The 22,175-nt window shown below is 39.7% G+C and overlaps 1 long non-coding RNA gene across 1 annotated transcript in view; it reads left to right on the forward strand.

The window, feature by feature from the left end:
* LOC126948470 (uncharacterized) overlaps positions 1-12,403 on the forward strand; it is a 118,555-nt gene extending 106,152 nt beyond the window's left edge. The window contains exons 3-5 of the long non-coding RNA XR_007723467.1: positions 10,081-10,085; positions 10,372-10,489; positions 12,149-12,403. This is a non-coding gene — a long non-coding RNA (uncharacterized LOC126948470). The remainder of the gene's footprint in view (positions 1-10,080; positions 10,086-10,371; positions 10,490-12,148) is intronic.
* Positions 12,404-22,175: the final 9,772 nt, after the last annotated feature.

The following is a 22,175-nucleotide window of genomic DNA, read 5'->3' on the forward strand; positions in this document are numbered from 1 at the left end:
ATTGCAATGAAAATAAATGAACTACAGGTATATGTGATAATATGATGCTTAGTGATAGCAGGTTCTCAGATGATCACAGCATGATAGTCTTTATAAGCAATAACAGTTTTGAGCAAACATATATTTGCTAAAATTATCATTTTAAAAATGCAAGAAAATAATATAAACACAAAATTCCGCATGTCAGGGTTATGCAGAGGGGTAGTGGGATGGGGAGGATTGTATAGATAGGTGCAAACATTGCTCATGTTCAAATTCTTGGGTTGGGTAGTTGACTTTTATCACTAACAAAATAATAAGCCAGGGAATACAATAGGTAAATGAAAAAATAAAATAGAGTCATGATTAGACTAGAGATGATAGTATATCATAAATCAAGTCTTCTCATCTTTAAGACGGAATTAGTTAGAGTACTTAGCCCCCTAGCGTTGTTATGAAGGTTGAAAATCTTGGAATAATGCCTGGTACATAGTCAGTTTTATATTAGTATTTGTGAAAGATGAAAGAGAGAGAGAGAGACAGAGAGAGAGAGAGAGACGGGGGCGGGGGGAAGAAGTAAAAGAAGGAAGAAATCAAGGAAGGAAAGAAATAAATAATTATGAATAATCAAATTCTGTGCACTTGAAGTCCATTATTAAAGCATTAGCCCAATGCAAATAGGTGTCAAAGAGTGCATATTGGAGTGGGCTTAATCAAGGAAAATTCCTGAGAGTGGTAAAGGTTTGAAATAATTGTTTTTAAAGGTAAAAAGTATTGCTAAAACGTAAACACACCACTGGATTGGTTTACTAGTTAACAGGTTAACGTTCCAGCTTCTATTTTCAGAGTGGAACTTAGTTGCCACGATAATAGGAGGTGACATTTGTTTGATTTTCCTCCCTCGAGTTGTGGAAGAATCCTATAAACTCCTCTATAAATAACCAAGTAGAGGCCGAAAGGTTTCCTGTAACTTACAGTCTAGAGCCAGTAACCTCTGATGGCAGTCTGAGTGGCGGTTGAATCAGCAGGGTGGCAGCAATCATGGGGGAATTCCGCCTCCTCCAAGGAGTCTTGACTGAGCATGAATGGCTTATAGTTTGTTTCCCTCAGTCCTCAGTAGTAGTCCATTAGCCAATAAACATGAAACATTCCACTGGGTACCTTATAGTCCTTGAGCCAGTGAATACAGCTCAGCCCCTCTGGCCAAGGAAAACACTGTCCAGTTGTTACAGGAGAACATACAGAGGACATATTATTTTAACTGAGCAACACATTCCAACTCCCAGCTAGGACCAGTGGACAAGACCACAAACCCTTCGTCTGAGCAAAGTGCAGACTTTAATAAATTCGAATGCTTAGCGAAATACATAGTAACTTGTCTGTCTTATTCTGTTTAAGGTAGAATGGCCAGGCAAATATGTGTGTTGGGGGCATGAATTAAATTGGTAATAGGGTTTAGGCCACTTACAGAAATGAGTAATTTCTGTAAATAGGTAGGCACTTTGAACTTCTTTGCTGTATCGGCCCCAAAGCTACCAATTACCTTTCATTTATCTTCCAGCTTCAGTTCCTTTCTCCCTATTATCAAAGTGCTTCTTGGCTTCCTGTGGGGTTGGCACAAAAGGATTGAGTGTCAGAGTGGATGTTTCTTTGGGTATGTTATTATTTATATTATACCCCAATTCCACAGATTATAAAGACTGTCCGTTGCTTATAAAAACAAAACAAGGCCGGGCATGGTGGCTCACACCTGTAATCACAACACTTTGGGAGGCCTAGGCAGGCAGATCACCTGAGGTCGGGAGTTTGAGACCAGCCTGACCAACACGGAGAAACCCCGTCTCTACTAAAAATACAAAATTAGCTGGGCGTGGTGGCACATGCCTGTAATCCCAGCTATTCGGGAGGCTGAGGCAGGAGAATTGCTTGAACCAGGGAGGCAGAGGTTGTGGTGAGCCGAGATTATGTCATTGCACTCCAGCCTGGGCAACAAGAGCGAAACTCCATCTCAACAAATAATTAAAAACAAAATAAACAAATAAGAAAACAAAACAAAAAACTATCTTAAATCTATATCCTACCATAAATAAAGTTCCAAGTAATAAAAAACACCAAAATAATTTATTTTCACCGTTTTTCTCTTGTAACTACAGTCTACTTGTTTATTTTTTCCCCCCATTTGAATAAACTTACATTAGGAGCACCAAGAAAAACACAAAGAATAATCTAGTTTCTTTTTGGTCAGACTATGAGAACTGACAATGCTTGGTCAAGTTCAAGGACTTCCACACTCACCAGTTCCATTTGATCCAGGAATGCTCTTTCTTTTCTCTGTCCTTTCCAGCAAACCAATTTTGTGGAAAGATCAACTAATAGTTACAAATGGAAACTTGTTATTAAAAAAAAAAAATTACAGTATAGGAACAGGTCTTCCCAAGAATCAAAAATAAAGTAGAACATGAGTCAGAGATAAAGTCATTTCAAATGTATGTACAAAACTGAAAATCCTTGCTTTATTTTTTATTCACAGGATTTTTTCCTTCCTTTTGAGGTTGTGGTCTAGAAAGCATATTGTGATTTGTACAAGAAACACATTCTCATTTGGACCTTTAACAAATTCAACTGTTTTGTGTTCCGTATGAGTAAATTTTAGGTTGTCCGTCATTGAAATCCAGTTTAAAAACAAATAATGGGAGTCGATAATCCAGACAACATTTTCTACCGTATTTGTTGACTCCAGTTGTTGGAAAGTAAAATTCTGGAGGGAGGGCTGGGATATCTCCAGGGGCTTAGTTTAGCATCATCAGAGCCTCTCCTGCTCCCTTTTGCATGTTACAGTATCTGCTTTACCAATCAGTGGGAAATGTATCATGTAGGATTTAAAGGAGATATTTACGGCGTCCGTAAGCACAATGACTCTGACTGGTAAGACGTCAGCTATTCCCTTTAGGAGATAAAAGGCCACAGCTGGTGAGATAATAGAACAGGAACTGTTTCAGTATTTCAAAACAGAAGACCTTGTTGAAGAAGAGAGATTTTATATGGTATTTGCTTTAATTTTTTTCGTTCTATGATGAACAGGTGTGGGAATCAATTCAAGAAAGCGGCTTAGTTGCTTGTGGGACAAGGGAGGGAGGTAAATACTTTTGATGGTTGGGGAAAAACTGAGATTTTTCAAACTTCAAACCAAACATATAGTCTAAGCCTTTTCTACCTGTGTACACAAAGGAAAGAGGAAACTAAGTCAAGGTAAAACAGGCAGTTGTTGTTTGGATTATTCATTAAGTTATGAAATCCTCCTGGCTACACAAAATAGAAAGCCACAGCTATGTGACAAGTGTTTGGTGTGAACATGCAAATGTAGTTTTAAATTCATTATACCTAAGGGAACAAGGTATGTGGGTAAGGGGTTTCTACTATTTCTAGAGCTTACACAGCAGGTCCTTGAATAATGCCATTTAAGTTCAATGTCATTTCCTTAAAGTGTCGATGAGAAAAAAAAAAAGGATTCCTAGCTGAAGTCATTGTGTGTGTGGACTTTGCATGTCCTCCCCATGTCTGGTTGCCTCCCAAAACCCACAGCTGTGTCTGTCAGATGAATCAGTGTGTCTCACTGGTCCCAGTGTGAGTGAGTGTTGCTGTGTATGAGTGTGCCCTGCAATGAGAATGGTGGCCTGTCTGGGGCTGGTTCCAGCATGGTACCCCTGAGCTACCAGAATTGGCTCTGGCCGCTTGAGCTCCTGAACTTGAATAAGTGGGTAAATTATTATCTTACTTGTTTTTGTCAACCTTTCTTAAATGTGTGTGTAGCCCACATTCCTTTCAAAGTTATTTTGATGTTTATTTCAGTATTAGAAGTGTTTGGGTCTTTCTTTAGAAGTTTGGTTATTTTGTGTGTGTGTGTGACCAGAAATATGCCGTAGCAATTTAACTCTTGTTTAGATCGGTTAGCCTATGGTAAAGCTATTTTTGTTATGTGTGCTTTCACTTAAAGTCCCAGTTTCCAAGAACCTATCGTCAAAGATAAGTAAGGACTTACTGTACTTCTGGGCACACAGTGGGCTAAGCATCTTATATTATCAACTAGAAGATGAGATGAAATACAATATATTGCTAAAATGATCTTGAAAAAGTTATCACATTATAATAAATTATAAGAATTATTAAAATGACGTAGGACATATTAAAACACTGTAAAAAGTAAAGCTTAGTAGATGCATTAGAGGTTATGATTGCCATTGCTAACATTATTATTATTAAAATCCTTCAGTGCTGGGCACCATTTATTTCTACCCTTATAACCCCATGGACCTGTACTGTATCTTATAAGAAAAGCCACAATAAATATTTGATAAATTGCTGAATAAAAGGTAGGTTGACTTCTTAAAGTACCTGCAAAATACCTCATCCACAAGAGAAAAAGGCAAGATAATAACCTTGCTTCATGAATAAAGTATCAATCATTTAGGTGTTAAATTTTCCATTTGTTCATTTTTTTTTCCCAGCAGAAACTCTTGGAGAAATTGCATAGCATTATTTTAAACAATTCCCCTCAGGGGCCTATTAAGTAGGCTTTTCTGCAGACTGGATAGATGTCTTTTACAGCTGGTCGGTGTTTAGTTCTCAATTCTTGACCAACGAAAGAAAATGACTGGGATGTAGGATATCTGACCTATAGATTGCTCATTCTCTGCATGAGTCAGTCTTTGAAGTCTGAAGATAAAAATCACCATTAATCACAAAACTTTCTTATAGTCATAAGGTCAGATATCCCCGGGCCCTTCCAAAATTACCACGTGGACTGGCATAGGGAGAGATCGGCTCAGCTGTGGTCGCTTTTATGACACAGAGCTCCTTCTCTCTGGTTGATGATATTGAATGAGCAGGAAGGAAGAAAAGAAATAAAAGTCAGCTAACCATGGTTGAGTCAATCCAGCCCACGGCATTCAAAGGCTGGAGGGCCACCTGACGCTCCAGAGGCTGCTGGAAATGCAGGGCTGTTTCATCCTGGGGTGTGTTTCCGTTAGAAGAAATACTGACTTGAATGAAACAAAGAGTCCGTCCCTTGCTTTATTGGACAATGAAAGTTCCCATCATACTGATCAAAGATTGAGGATTTGGGACATGTGGGAATGCATTAATATCTCACCTGTGGCTGAGGCAGGTGTGTGTTTCCAAATGCTAATTTCTTTTCCTGCAAAGCCAAGTGTGTAAGAAGAACTAAGGGAAAAGGAAACTTTTTTTTTTTCCTGTGAAAATCTGGATCCAATTCGATCTAATTCAGTTTCAAAAACATTTATTTACTTTGTATCCTTTAAGTAAATAGAATATTATCCTGAAAACACAAAGGACATAGAAACTGAAGCGAGATAGGAAGTTAAACGGAAAGGAAGGAAGGGAAGAGGGAGAAAAAAACAGAGAGACAGGGAGGAAGGAAAGATTGCTGAGTGACCTTTTGTGTTGTGCTGTTTAATAGACACATTATTGCTTTCAGTCCTCAAAGCAGTCTTGGGAGAATGGTGTTGTTTAATCATTTGCCAGATGAGAAAACTTAAACTCAGGGAGGTTGCTACTTGCCCAAGGAGGTAAATATTGTTAATTCAATTTTGTGTTTTGATGTCTGAATTATTTTCTGTATTTTTGCTCTTATTTTGATTCTTCGCAGTGGGGATGGGACAGGAAACCTCTTGTAATTGGAACAGAAAATACTAGATGATCATTTTCCCCTCTTTCCAGACTCCCTTGAAGCTATGGAAAGGCTCTGATAACCATAGGCATCTTCCCCAGATTTTTCCTCAAAAGTTCCTGAGATGGAATGAGTGGAGAGTATGCTCTGGCAGTGTCTCTCTCTCTTCTCTCTCTCTCTCTCTCTCTCTCTCTCTCTCTCTCTCCTCTGTAAGAACAGATGACTCCAATGATACTTAGTGGTGGCTGCAGGGTTTTCCTTACGAAAGTGTTTCTGAGTCTTAATTTTGCATTATTTCTAGAAGCTGGGTCTTATGCTTTTGTTTTCTCACCCTTCTAATATTCTATTAGCTATTCAAAATCTTTTTCAAAAACATTTCGTTGTAGACTATTTACCACATGCAAAAATATAGAAAATAGCATAATAAGCCTCCATATACCAATTTCCTTCTTAAACAATTATCAACGCACGGACAACCCTTACCTGGATTATTTCAAACAAATCTCAGGCCTCATATTATTTCATCTGTAAAATGTTAATTCTTTATCTCTAAAATGGAAATATTCTTTTACAAATGAGCACAGTATCATTATCCTACCTAATTATAGTTTAATGTTAAATCTCTATTCAGATGTCTCTGATTATCTTATAATTTTGATACATTTATATATCTTCAATCAGCATCAAAATAAGTTCCATACACTAAAATTGGTTGATATATCATTTAAATTTCTTTTAATGTATAGATTCAATTTTCCTCCTACTCTTTTGTTTTTTAACCACATTGTTTTCCTGTAGAATTTCCCACTGTCAGGATTTGCTAATTGGATCCTTGTGGTTTCACGTATCATGCTTTTCTATCCCATGTGTTTTCTGCAAATTATTAGTTGGATTTAGAGGCTCCATCATGTTCACCTTGGATTCATTTGGCAAGCCAGCTTCATAAATGGTGCTGTGAGCCTCTATTAGGGCATATAAAATGTCTAATTGGCTCCCTTTTTGTGAAGCCAGCAGTGATTGATGATCATTATTTAGATACACTATATAATTAGGAGTAGCAAAAAGGTGATATTGTATTCTATCATACTCTTTAAATTTGTTACCTGGAATCCTTCCATAAAGAGAAAATTCTCATACGTTACTTGGTTGACTTGAAGTATTGGTCATATAGAAAAGTCAGAATAAATGCTTAATCTTTTTTCTTTATTTACCAGTTTTCAAAATAGTTAAATAACTCGCTGGCCAAAAGTAGCCACTTGTTGTTATTTCTATAGCCATTATTAACTAAGAAATTTAAATATATTTGATGTCTTTCAATCTATTGCCATTATCTTTACTGATATTTAAATTGACCCATCTCTGGCCAGTAAGAGGCTCCTCAGGATGGCTCCTGAGTCCTTTCTACACACTTTCAACGGTCTTTGATGTTATCTTTTCTCTGTGGTACATGAAGATCCAGGCTCATTTTGTACATTTCCTTCCCAGACCTGAGGCCAGTCATTTCTTAGTGGTATTTAGGGAATACACATTGATCCTGGGTTGACCTTTGCTTTTAGACATTTTTCAGTGGGCAGAGGTAGTAAATATGTTTTTCTTAAAAAGATGAAATTATGAGGTCATACTAATATTTCAAAATCAAATTTAAGACTATAGAATTTTTGCTTAATCTAATCTATGTTACAATGTTTTTTTCTTTTTGTAGGCTGAAAATAAGGAATTCCCAATGGATGAATCTTAGAATAACACTTCCAATAGCACTCCCAATAATATGATTACTGAAAGGAGAGAGTGCGTGTGTGTGTATTTGAATTTCTTAGTATCATTAGGGAAAAACCCACTGAGTATATATATATGTGTGTATATATGTGTGTTTGTATGTATGTGTGTGTGTGTGTATATATATATATATATATAGAGAGAGAGAGAGAGAGACAGTCAGTTTTGTCTTCTTAAGACAATTAAAATAGTTTCTCTGTATATGGTTATGCCATAAAGCAATATCTAGTTGGGTTTACTTCTTTTAGTTTGCTTTTGTCCTTTAGGGATTCCTTTTTTCAAACTTAATTTTGTTATATAATCATGAAAAATATTTGATGATTCCACAAAAGCCACAAGGCCATAAGTTATAATATATATGCTTTTGCAACAGCAAGGTTGCTGTGCCAACAGTATATATCCACAATGCCAGATCCTACTATTTCTTCTTTCATACTAATTCCATTAGGCTGAACAAGCACTTATGAAATAGCCACTGTTTAGTGTGGCCCAATCCTAGGAGTGTCCGTAGTATTCTAACTATTTTGATATATCTAATATTGTGGTTAAAAGATAAGGACTGTGTGTTGCACATTTCCTTGAAAAGAACTGTTCACAAAGCAAAATATAAACAGGTGCTATGGAAGTTTCATTTGTTTGGGAGAGTAGGAATGTAAGGGAGTATTCTAGGCTGCTGAGGTTGGATAACATATGGAAGAGGCAGGATTTGAACTGGAGTGATTCATGAGGAGGTGTTGAACACGGACACACTGGTTATGAAAAGAGGAGGGCAACTCTGGTCCTCAAAAAACTTGTAATCTAGTGGGGAGGTTACCAAGAGTTCCATGTTATCTGTGCTCTAATAGAGGTATATGGAAGGGATAAAGGAGGTTTGCAAGAAGGGGACTTCAGTAAACCCAACAGAAGTCAGAAAAGTACCTATGGAGCAGCGAGGACCAATCTGAGTCTTGCAGGAGTATGAGTTTGTTGGGTGGGTGTGCCGGATGGACTGGGGATAGGTGGAATGGAGTGTAGAGCAAGGCAAGCATAGGAAATAGTTCAGAAATGAGTTTGAAGGTAAAATAGAGTTTGAGTGAGTCTGAGAGCAAAGGGAAATAAAGTTGAAGGAACATGCAGGATGAAAGGTCTTATATATCGGGTAGGCAAGAAAGAGCATGAAAAAGATTTAATAGGGTTATCAAGTGCTTAGCTTTCTGTCTAAAGAAATAAAAATTGTAAAATATAAACGAACCATTGACATACTAAAGTCCTTTGTCATTATAATTTCATTTTTGATGGATGGATATGTTATCAACAGTGGCCTAGAACACTCCCCAGTTTAGTTTTTTCTCCTCTGAACTATTTAGTGATCTGGAAACAAAACTTGAGCAAATGCCATAGAAAGTATCCTTGTGATCTTTTGCTGTTGTGAAGCATCTTTCTGTAATATGAATAATTTCACCCTCTATCTGTTTGAAGATAAAACATTTAAATGCAAAGTCAGAAATGTGTTTATAATTGTTGTGTGGGAATCCCCAAGAAACTTCCCAAATAGGTGCTGATGATAACCTGGCAACACTATGTGGCTAGTTTTCCTGTTTACTACAGAACAATGGAGAGTCATAGGCTTCTCTTAGTCCTTCTCGTTATTTGCATGTTCAATAAGAGGAATAAAACATGTGCAGGTACTTTGCACGAGGAACTAAATGCAAAATATTTTATAGACGTTTTAAATGGACAAAGGTCGTGGATTCCATCCCTTCCCCAAAACCCTACCTTAAGAAATACCATGAAAAGAGTTCCCTCTGTTAGCTTGAATGACAGCCTGGGAATTCCCAACAGATACCTAATCCTAGGCATGGGCTCCCTCTGGGTGTCTACTATAGACGTATTACCACCGAAGTCTCAAATCTCCAGATGAGGACTGAACATAGTGCTAATGATATCTAAATAGTTTTCGTCATTGTATTTGATAGGAAGTAAAGGGTAATTAAATTCTTTGATGGGTCTGTAACTCTTGCTATAAGAGGGGTCTTTTTTTCCTCACTAAAATTAAAAGAGTTAGAGAGGGCCAGGCATGGTGGCTCACATCTGTAATCCCAGCACTTTGGGAGGCCAAGGCGGTTGGATCACTTGAGGTCAGGAGTTCGAGACCAGCATGGCCAACATGGTGAAACTCCATCCCTACTAAAAATACAAAAATTAGCCAGCCGTGGTGGTGGGCACCTATAATCCCAGCTACTCGGGAGACTGAGGCAGCATAATCACTTGAACCCAGGAGGTGTAGGTTGCAGTGAGCTGAGATTGCACCACTGCACTCCAGCCTGGATGACAGACTGAGACTCCTTCTCAAAAAATAAAATAAAATAAGATAAGATAAAATAAAATAAAATAAAACAGAGTGTCTTTGGGACCAGGGAGAGAAGGGACTTAATTGTTGCATGGCCTAAAAATAATAGAATAAAAGATTGTACCAATGAGGGCAAGATAAAATATATATTTAATATCTACTGAAACATTTCCCTGAACTCCAGTTTGGGAGAGGTACCTGGTGGCACAGATCTATGTAAGATCCCTTCTATTGCAATTTAATATGGAAATATAGGGAGGGAGAGGAAGGATCAGAGTCCGGAAAACCAGGAATGGGTCTATTGCAAGAGTTCAGGTAAGAGACAGAGGAGGTCCTTAGCTGGGATACTGGCTTTGAGATGAAGAAGACGTGGAAGATTTGAGAGCCATTTAGGAGGGATGGAGTGGGGTAGGAGCAGAGAAGGAAAACAAGATGTCCTAGTTATTAATGCTTTACAGGTGGGATGATGGGCAGAACATGGAAAGATGGTGTGAGAATGGGAGAGCCCCACAGGCTGATGGTGGCATTCCTGCTCCTGCTCTGAGCTCACCCAGCCCTGTGGCACTCCGACTTCTACTAACTGCTGGGGTCAGACTTCCAGTCTTTTCCAGAGAGAAGTACTGAGCAGCCTAAAGTATTTGAATGGATGGAGGAGAAGCAAACTACAGCTACTTCAGAGGATGACACTAAACACCTAGTCCACTCTGTATACACTAGAGGTAAGAGAAGTGGTTCACAGAACTTCACATGTGCCCCAAGTTTTCTCCTGGCCTTCTTGGTTAATTCTGTATTGTCTAATATATCAAGAAAAAGTAGTGTAACAGAGTTCCCAATCTCAGACTAAACCCTTGGATTTATTTTTTTGAAACACTGAAGCAAAGAACCTGGAAAAATTGTTATTTAGAAGTTGCAAGCTGTTGTTTTGACTCCCTAGAAGTTCTTTCATTTTTCAGGGCCAACTGTTCTCTTATGGAGGAGAGCCACCAGAATGGGATCTTTAGTAACACAAATGCAGAACAAGTATTAATTCAGTGCTCTTCATAATAATAAAATTCACTGCCCACGTGAGTGCACATGTTTATTATGAAATGGTAACACGCTTAGCCTTGTGGTGGATGAGGAACCCCAAATCCGTGACTTAAGGGTACAGAATTCTAGCTCTGCTCTGGCTACGCCTCTTCCCATGGGGCAATGACTCTCTAGGCCAAGTCAGAGCACACGCTCCTTCCCCCTTCAAGACTAAGCTCCAGGCAGGCAGATTTATCTTTTAGGTACAATAGGTGGAGTGCCAAGGGTCCTTATTCCTGTTAGGGGCCACAAAAATGTTAAAATTTCTTCTAAAATCAGAAAAAAAAATGAACTTTTAGGTTGAAAACATATCTGGCATCATATTAATATATTTATTTCTATACCAGCACAGTCGTAAGACATAACTTGTGATTTATTTTATGGAAAAGGGGGCCCACAAATACAAAGGCACCTAGAGTTCATTAAAGACACAAAGTGGCTATCCCTCTAGGGAGCTAGAACCCAAGACTTTTATGTCCAAGTGACCAAAGCCTACTTCTGGGCCTGCGAGGGCCTTTTCCCCAGGTGTCTTCTTTTAAGAGCAGACAGCACACAGGTATGAGTACCCCAAAGCACACCAGTGACTATGGCTGATCTTGTACAGTCTGTGACTGGAGTGTGGGTGTATGGGCTAGTGTGTTCCTGTGTCTATGTGTGAGGCTTCTTGTAATAGGAGATGGCATTAGGGGCGGAATGAAAAGGAATGTAGACAAGGATTGGGGCTAGTTCTCTTCACAATATTGCATTCTGGTACAGACTGTATAGACAGCATTACTTGAACAAACTGTGAGAACAGACATTGCAAATGCTTTCAATGAATGTGGGATGTGTCACTGATCTTTCACTATTATTATTATTATTATTATTATTGCGACAGAATCTCACTCTGTCACCCAGGCTGGAGTGCAATGGTGTGGTCTCGGCTCACTGCAATCTCTACCTCCCAGGTTCAAGCGATTCTCCTGCCTCAGCCTCCTGAGTAGTTGGGACTACAGGCAAGCTCCACCACACCCAGCTATTTTTTTTTGTATTTTTAGTAGAGATGGGGTTTCACTATGTTGGCCAGGCTGGTCTCAAACTCCTCATCTCGTGATCCACCCGCCTCAGCCTCCCAAAGTGCTGGGATTACAGGCGTGAGCACCCAGCCTGATCTTTTGCACCCAGCGATCACATGCACCCAGCCTGATCTTTCACTATTATTAACATTAAGAAGATAACATTGTACACTAAGCCCATCAAAGAGACACAAGTTAAGTGCAGGCTAATAACAATTTTCTATAAATAATTTAATGTTGATTTTTATCTAACAGCTGTTGTTAATTTTCTTGTGGCGAAGGAACTGTCTTTAGAAAAATATCTCAAAAAGCCACTGAAGTAGAAAGTTCATCATGCTGAAGATGGAATGTGAGAAGATAGAAAGTTCTGGGTCCTTAGTGGCATCACTGAGTCACTGGACCACTCTTGGAACCACCCTATGTCTTAGTTTTTAAATCTCTTTACGGTCTAAGACGCTTTTAGTGGAAGTATTTATCTCTGGCATCCAATAAGACCTTGCAGGATTTGCAGTTTTATCTATGTGTTTATTTTGTTTATTGTCTGCTCCACCCTACTTGATTGTGATCACCATGACATCAATGACTATGCATCTTTTGTTCACCCAGGATCATCCAGTGCCTACCATGCAGAGTGTGCTGCATACATGCTCACTTGGTATCTATTGTAGCAAAGAGTGAAAGAGACAAGGAATAAATGCTTTCTCCCATGATGAGGGGACATGGGGTCTAGACAAGCTGGACCATTATCCCAGGCCTAGCACTCTGCTTTGTTATTTTTTCCAGTACAGCATCACATTCAGTTACAACAGAGTGAAATCTCCTAAGAACATGGCTGATTGTTTCATGATTGCAAAAAGGCCTCACTAATCCTCCCCTCTCCTGTAAGACTCTTTCAATCTCCTTTTAGATGGCACCTCTTCTTGTCAGTCAACACATGGATCCATTATAGAAATGTCTGGGCTAGCCAAGTTAATCCTTAACTAAACTGGAGTGGTGCTGATCATTCAGCCTTAAAAATTGAAAAATCACAGCACTGCTGAAGGAAAAGGCATTTTTCAGGTAGAGAGGCATAAGTCTTGGGCCAGGAAGCTTCAGTAAGAAGGCAATAATTTCACAGAAATGTATTCACTTGGGGAATCCAACAGCTGTTCTTGCACCGAAGAAATTCAGAGGAGAGCTCTTTGCTTCCTTGCTCATTTCAATGGTTAGGAATCAGGCCTTGCCCCAGAATGTTCAGGTTGATGCTTACTGTTTAAGCCTTAAGTTAATCCAGTGAAGCTCCAGGCCTTTTACGGGATTCACAAGAATAAATAGCATTTAAATAAACATTCTCAAAGGTCAAGTCTTTGACTCAAATCTGAGGTTAAAAAGAATTGTTCACTCTGATAATTCTGCTAGTTCCCCAACTTCACACAAACCATTTATTTCAGAATGTAAACCTTGAATAATATTTTCTTACCTGTAGTTTTGTGGTCATTTAGAAAACACAGCAATACTCTATTTTAATTGGAATTAAGTGACAAAAATAAGCCACTTCATGAGTTTTCTAGATAATGGTAAAATGTAAGAACAAAAAGCCACTTCTTTCTCCGAATAGTATTTTACAGTGACTTTTTTTTTTTCCTTTTTACTGCATTTTAGAATTCTACTGGAGGCATTTCTCAGAAACTTTCTCTTACTTGTTAATGAATCATCCCCTTTGAGAATCAGAAGGTGATTGCAGGAGCCCAGGTGTGAGTAACTGATTTAAGGTGGACCTTGTTCCCCTTTGAGAATCAGCAGGTGATTTCAGGAGTCCAGGTGTGAGTAACTGATTTAAGGTAAACCTTGTGGGTAAACCAATGTTTACCCAGTGCATTCATTCGACAAACATTTGATGAGCACCAAATTAGAGTTCAATTGCAGATAACAAAAACCAGTTGAACTAATTTCATCAGAAAGCTACTTAATAGAGGTAATTAGGTGCTTACAAAATAGAAGGGCTGGAAGCCCAGGATCCAGGCTGACACCCAGGTAGCTAGACCCTGGAAACTGCAGAACAGCCAAGTGTGTTCATGACTGTGCTTGTTTGTCAGCAGGAGCATGGCCCTGCCTCGTGATACTGTGTTTTTCAGCTCTCACCTGGGTGAATCTGCTTGGAGAAGTTGGTTCAAGATGTGGCTTGACTCTCAGGGAGTCTGTGTAGCTACGCTTAATATTGTTAGATTTCTGGCCTCCAGCACACAGGATGGTTTTCTGGAAGAAGGATTTAATGTAGTTAAGTATGCCAACATGGAATATGTGATGTACATTTCTACCCTGCTTGGGATACAAAGTAAATAAAAGCCAGTTTCTGTCCTTAAGGTGTGTACGGTTTAGTAAGAAGACAGACTCCTGGACAAAGATGTATACTTCAGTGATGCCAGCCCAGGATTGGAGGCAGGTATTAAGAAGACCTCTGATAGTGATATTTTGCATCTGGTGCAGGACAGTTCCCCAGATGGCCTTGGACCAAACCAGTCCTCCCACTTTCTCACTTGCAGTTCTTAAGAATAACTAGAATGTGCTGGGAATGCAACATCCTGAGATAAGGCCTAGGCTCTGTTCCAGTCCCCACTGGAAACAGGATGTCCTTCAACACATTAATCCAGCAGGTCATGTTATCCCTGGAGAAGAAAACCCAGAGACAGCTACTTTCCAGGGTCCTGCATCTGGGGTGCAAGTGAAGCACACACAGATGAGATTCCACCGGCCCTGGGCAGCTTTCCTGAGCCTTGAGAAACCAGCTCACCATGAATCCAAGGTGTCGGCTGTTCCTTGCCACCCCTTCATGGAACTTGTTGTATGTGTGAGTATTTTCTCTTACAGGAGCAAGTAGTGAAAGTGCAGCCCAAGATGCAGTGGGCTGAAGTAACCAGTGCATAGTGAGCCTGCTTCTCACTGGGATTTGATTAATCATTTGAAAATGCATTATTCTAAGTACTTAACTTTGAAAGGGAAAATATTCTACTATGAATGTGGACTCCCTGAAACAGCAGATTAAGGGAAGGCTGAAAGTGATGACCCCTTTAATTCCTGCTTTCCTAAGGAGACCCCTCTGATCCTGTGTGGTCCCTCCATTTCCCCTTCAGGAGGCTGAATGCCATCGTGTCCACTTATTTAGACAAAGGAGATGGGTGGGTTGCTGGGTTGTGGTTAGTCATCAGGCCACTGGCAGAGTAGACTGGCACACGGAAATCCTGAAGCTGAATTCACTGTTACCCTTTGAGTCACTGTTACCCTCCCACCCCAGACCTCCTCCTACCCTCAGTCTGAACCTGGATCCTATTCAAAGATGTTTTCCCCTCTCTTTCCACTTACCTTCTGAATTCATTTTGGAGGAATGTACCAAGATCCTTTGAATCCTCCAGGAATGTTGAACTCAGTGAAAAGTGATGTGGTTAAGAAAGCAAATAATATGCTGAAAGATGTTCATTGGAAGTGGCTATGGACATCAAAGAGATTGATGAATCTGCATTTCAAAAAGTCAGCAGGGGGTAACATTTCAGCTTACCTCATATTTCTCCTGCTTCTAAATTGGCTATTTACTGCCCATGAAGTTTCTTCCTTCCCATCAGGGCAGAATACTAATCTAGTTAGCCCCAGGAAAGAGATGTCTGGAAATGGTATTGTCTTCTTAAATCAAAGCAGCTGAAAGAAATTTGTCTCTTTTATTAACAATGATATATAGTTGCTATCAATGAGCATCTACTGTATTTCAGGCATTGTACTTAAACACTCTACATGCATTATGCTATTTAATCCTCAATCGTATTGCTGAGCTCGATAATATCATTGACCCTATTGTGCAGTTTGGGGAAAGGAGGGTAGAGAGGTTAGGAAAATCCCCCCACTTGGCAACTGCTGGAGCAAGGATTTGAACTCTGTTGACTATATTGGGCACTATATGATGTTTCCTCATTGCCTTTAAACAACACTAGGTTGGGTTAGGGTAGCAGAGGATGTATATAATAACACGCATTGTTTACTGAGAGTAATTTTCCAGAACAAGCAAGAAATGAGAAATACTTCAATAATCTTCTGAAGATTAATACTTCAATAATCTTCTGAAGAACTTCCATGGACAGTTATGGATTGCTAAGAAATTGGCAATAAAGGTAAAGGCCATGGAAGAAGCAGAAATTAGCTGCATAGGCCAGGCACTGTGCCATGTCAGTGGCAGAGCCACACTGTCACCTTCATCAGAGCCCAAGGTCTGAAGACACTGTAAAGAAGATCTGGCCAGCAAATCCCCTCAACAAGGGGTCGTCCAGACCCTGCTTCTACATCGTCAGCAGCAGGGCATGCTCCAGCTCAGCAGACAGCCACTTTTGTTTTCAAGTAACTCTCTAATTGCAAAAAAGGTACTTTGTATTCATCCAAATCGGTGTCAGGGTAGCATTCACAAGTATTTGTTATTAGTCGTGTCCTCTGACAACATGTAGAATAAATCCAACTCCTTTCCCATATGATAGTTCGTTGGATATTCAAAGTCCTTCCACACACCCCCAGCTGGTTTCTTAACCATCCTTCATACTGTGTGGATTTGAACCATTCTCCACTGTAGTCTTTCTCCTTTAGGCATATTATAGTGCCAGTTCCTTTTTGCGAAAAGTACTTTGTTAGGTGAAGTATACAAAATTAAATAAGGCATATTTGGTGTCTTTAAGTATCTCTTAAAGACAATTGTGCAAGATTGACTATTGTCAAAAGCCCCCTTAGAAACTCTTCCTAGGTTCTCCTGGGCATGGGTGGGTCATGCCTGTAATCCCCACACTTTGGGAGACCAAGGCAGGAGGATTGTTTGAGGCTAGGAGTTGGAGACCAGCCTGGGCAACATAGTGAGACCCCATCTCTACCAATAAATTAATAAAAAATTAAATTAAAAAACTACACCTAGATATAGACCATTAGAAGAGTTCAGAGTGGAACTATGATGTCCCTACTTTGGACAGTATACCTCCTTTAAGGAGACCTAAGTTTACATTAGCATTTTGAGTTGTATTGAGTCAACTAAGCCTGTAAGTGTTTTTCACACTGACAGCTGCTAAGCCACAAACCAAAGGGCAATCACTACAGAGACATGGAATAGGAAAGGATGAGGGTTTTCAAAGCTTTCTCTCCCATTTAGTGCTTTGTGTTAGCACTACCTATTCATTCATTAATTTACTTACTTGCTCATCCCACAAACATTTACTGAATACTTAAGTCTGTCTAATTATGCATAACATACTTGGGTGGGCTGAATGTGAAAAAAAATATCAGACATTACTTCCTGCCTTTAAGAGACCTATAATTTAGCTAGGGAGGGAAAAAGAAAAATAACTGCAAAACAAAGTAAGCTCTCAAAGCATCACATAATGGAAAAAACACAGAATTGAATCTGGAACCTGGCTTCTAGAAAAGATTTTTTTTTTTTTAAGCTAGGATCTTGCCTATCACCCAGGTTGGAGTGCAAGATCGTCACTCTCTGTAGCTTTGACATCCTGGGCTTAAGGCAGTTCTCCCACCTCAGCCTCTGGAGTAGCTAAGACTATAGGCACACACCATCATATCCAGCTAATTTTTGTATTCTTGGTAAAGATGAGGTTTTACCATGTTGCCCAGGCTAGTCTCATACTCCTTGGCTGAAGTGATCTGCCTAACTTGACCTCCCAAAGTGCTCGGATTTCAGGTGTGAGCCACTGTGTCTGACCTAGACAAGAGCGTTGTCTAAAGGTAATCACATTAACTCTGTAGATCTGAGTTATCTCATTTAAATAATGAGACACTTGGACTTTTGGGGTTCTTTCTATTTCTGAGGATCTATGCTTCGAAGTACAAGATAACTGTATCCTGTACTTCTTCAGGGCAGGGATCATACTTCATGTACAACTGAATTTCCCATTAAATTTGTTACAGTTTTAACTCATCACTCAATACATATTTATTGAATGGTCTAATAAATTCAGATTAAATTGGCTTCCACTTGGGATGCAAAATGGCACCCTAGGGCAATAGGAAAATAGGCCCTGAAATTTATTTCCTTCCTTCCTTCTTTTCTTTTCTTTTCTTTTCTTTTCTTTTCTCTTTTCTTTTCTTTTCTTTCTTTTCTCAGGGTCTCACTCTGCCACCCAGGCTGGACTGCAGTGGTGCCATCATAGCTCACCACATCCTCAGCTTTCTGGGTTCAAACATCCTCTCACCTCAGCCCCCCAAATAGTGGAATCAAAGGTGTGTGCCACTATGCCTAGCTAATTTTTAAATTTTTTGTAGAGACAGGGTCTTACTTAGTTGCCCAAGCTACTCTTGAACTCCTGTCCTCTAGGAATCCTCCTGCCTCAGCCTCCCAAAGAGCTGGGACTACAGGCATGAGCCACTGCGCCCTGCTGAAATTCTCACCCCAACGATCACTGGGTGATATCATGATGTGATGGTCCAAGGAGAGATATATGCAGTCTTGATGCTCAAGTACAGAGATGACTCATGTATTCTCACACGTGCCATAATTAGTGGGTGAGATCCAAAGTACGAGCTGGCTACATACTGCCTCCTATTCCTCCTCGAGTTTCCTGCTCTCTCCTTTAATTCCAGCTCTGAAAGCCTGTTTTGCTTTATTCTCTTACCAAGGAGTTTGGTGACACAAAATGAAAAGTTTGATGGACAATCTGGAAGTGTCTCACTAAGCAACACAAAAAATACTTACATTCTCACAAAGGTAAGGTAGGCATAATTGTCAGCAAATCTGGTCTGGATAAGGCCAGATTTCTGAGTGTGAAAACACACACACACATATGCACATGCACGCATGCGCACACACACACAGATGCGCACACAATTTTTACACACTCACCTGCCGTACTAGTCTGTACCCAGCTAAGGATCCATGCATAAGAAGGAAGGCTATGATAAAAGTATGGGCAGAATTTTGGAAGAGAAATGAAAATGTACTGCCAAGAGAAAAGGAAGAACATGCCAGGTGAAGAGAAAGAAAAAAGGCACATGCTGTTTGAAAGATGCGTTTGAAAAAAATTACTTGTGTGTGGAAGGAGGATGATGATTGTTTGAATATTAAGCTGTTGAATTCTAATTCGATATAAGAGAGAGCCACTACAGGATCGTAAGCTACTGTAGTTATTTGTGCCCATTTCCAACGTCCTTATTAAATTGTAAGCTCCTTAAGGTCAGGGGCTGGGTTTTGTAGATTGCACTGAAAAAAATACAGGAAGTAGGAGGACTGGCAAAGAACCAGTCTCATTAATTTTGGTGGTGATGAAAGGGCACTTTTCTACAACACTTTAACTGATGAGCTACGTGGTTGCTGAGAATGAAGTCTGTTACAAGTGTTAAAGTAGCTACTTAACATTTACAAACTTTTGGTTTTGAGAATAAATTGGACTTTGGGAGTCATGTTTCCCTGGCAAAACTCGACTCCCACCAGAATCCATGTGAGAGACTGAGAAATAAAAGCTCATGAAACTTTGGAAACACTTATGCAAATGGCATTTTGATGAGATAACTGTAAGTAGATCAGGAACACATGGATTAAATCTTCCACTGAATACCCACTGCTTGGGGGAGGAAAGGTCCAGCATTGTTGACATCATGGAGTTTGGGTTTTGCTGAACTCCCTATCTTTGGAAAATCAGTTTGACTGTCATCAGATGTATGCAGCTGTGGGTTTTTCTCAGATCTGCTTTATGGTTTTATGGCTTTCACAGTGAAGCCAAAAGTCTTCCAACAGTCATGGCAAGATGAAGGCCTGGAAATCTTTGAAAGCATGTTCCCAGGCAGACCCATCATGGTCATAGATTTTTATAGTTGGTACCTGCCTAAGGGCCAAAGTTACAAGAAAAACTAATTTGGGAGTTTGTGTTTAGAGATTGCTCTGTGTCACAAACTTTGCTGTGATCTCTTAAATGGAAAACTTGGCCATTTCTGGTTTTCCTACAAATTTAAACTACAATTCAAATGGAAAACAAAACTCTCAGAAATTTCTGATCTCATGAACACAAGAAACTATTGTAATGCTGTTTTTCATCGCGGAGGAGAAACGATCACGGAAAAGAATGAAGCAGAGCTTGGAGATTGATGAGGTTCTTCTCCAGTCATGCCTTTCTAACACTGGCAGGTTAACAATGACAATCAGAGTCACTGTCATACTTTTGTAGAGAGGTTGGAGGTGAAGCAAAGGCCGGGCAACTTCTAACTTTCATATTTTTAAATTGCAGAGCAACTTCAGTGAAGATAGTACATTTCACATGTAAGAAAGCAATGTTCAATTTGCACACAAAGGATGGCTGCATATATAATATACATTTCTATAAAGTGTGAGAATATAAAATTCAAAAGCTCACACACAAAGCAACCTGATATTTTCAAAAGCAGTAACCCATAAATTCTTTTTTTTTTTTTTTTTTTTTTTTTTTTTTTTTTTTTTTTTTTTTGAGACGGAGTCTCGCTCTGTCGCCCAGGCTGGAGTGCAGTGGCCGGATCTCAGCTCACTGCAAGCTCCGCCTCCCGGGTCTACGCCATTCTCCTGCCTCAGCCTTCCCGAGTAGCTGGGACTACAGGCGCCCGCCACCTCGCCCGGCTAGTTTTTTTTTTTGTATTTTTTAGTAGAGACGGGGTTTCACTGTGTTAGCCAGGATGGTCTCGATCTCCTGACCTCGTGATCCGCCCGTCTCAGCCTCCCAAAGTGCTGGGATTACAGGCTTGAGCCACCGCGCCCGGCCATAAATTCTTATTTATGTTCTCTCTAGACCTATTCATTTTTTCCATGTTTCAAATATGACTGAACCTGACATATATAAAGTAAGAAAGTCTTTTTTATTTGAGTTCCACATTTTTACTCTTTAATAAATGGATGCAAAAGTTGCTACATACCATGTGGAAGGCAGTTTTGACCACATTGATGAAGACTTTTTATTAATAGGATGAAGAATGTCTAGAAAGTCCATAAGACCACAGGGGAAATCTTAAAACTTGTGGATGCTTAACACTTATTTGCATAAAGCTGATACTTATTTTTTAATATGATGCATATTATTATAATATGCGGCTAGGAAGTAGTAGAGTGAAGTGATCTGATTCGCAGTTTTGTTCCTTACTAGCCATATTGCCTTTGGGCAAGATAAGCAGCATCTTTCTTCATTTGTGAAATAAGGATATAAAAGTACCTACCTGGGCTGGCGCGGTGGCTCACGCCTGTAATCCCAACACTTTGAAGGCCAAGGAGGGCAGATCACCTGAGGTCAGGAGTTCGAGACCAGCCTGGCCAATGTGGCGAAACCCCGTCTCTACTGAAAATATAAAATTTAGCTGGGTGTGGTGGCTCGCACCTATGGTCCCAGCTACTCAAGAGGCTGAGGCACTTGAATTGCTTGAACCTGGGAGGCAGAGGTTGCAGTGAGTTGAGATCATGCCACTGCATTGCAGCCTGGGTGACAGAGTGAGACTCTGTCTCAAGAAAAAAAAAAAACTACCTACCTGGGTTGCTGTGGTAATTATGTGAGATGTAAAATATGTTGGAGTCTTAGAAACATGCCTCAGCTAATAAATGTTGGCCCTTACTGCCTCTAATATCAATATCCTGCTGCTGCCACTGTGGCAATGGTAACAGCTAGTACTTTGAAAACACCTACCACAAAAGCAAAATCTCAGTCATACAATTTTTTTTCCCTATGAAACTTCTCTAATATAAATAGTACATTTCTGAGGAACAGAATTGAAAGCCAATAGCACTGAGAGGACAAAGTGAGAAGAACTTAAAAAAAAAAAAACCCTAATGACATGAACTGTTAGATGGCAGAATCCTTTTCTAATTTTCCCTTAGGACGGATTCACCAGCTAGTTTGGTCAGAAGCTTAGATGCATATGAACGGTCATCTTAGGTTTCACCTTTTGTCTCAGCTTCTCTGCAAACAAGCCCAAATTACCTATAGCCCAAACCAAACACACACACACTCATTTATAAGACTCAGTTGTCAGTTATGTTAAGTTCATTTTCCCATGCTGAGCCCTGAAAGCTTCTTGTGAAGCTTCTACTGTATGGATCTTACACCTGCACAGAACTAGAAAAACAATTTTTAGTTGGTTCTTTAGAACAATGGTAAGGAGAAAAAACTCTTCAACAACGGAAGCAGATCTCAAGAGCTACAGAACTTTCCCGAAATGGTAAACATGTTACTTGTCTGAGTTAAAAACTTTTTTTTTTCTCTGTTTAGGCTACCTGAATTTAGGCAATCCATCATATAGCTCAAGCGTAATGACACACTTAGACAGA

This window comes from Macaca thibetana, chromosome 1 (genome assembly GCF_024542745.1).
Source record: "Macaca thibetana thibetana isolate TM-01 chromosome 1, ASM2454274v1, whole genome shotgun sequence".
NCBI lineage: Eukaryota > Metazoa > Chordata > Mammalia > Primates > Cercopithecidae > Macaca > Macaca thibetana.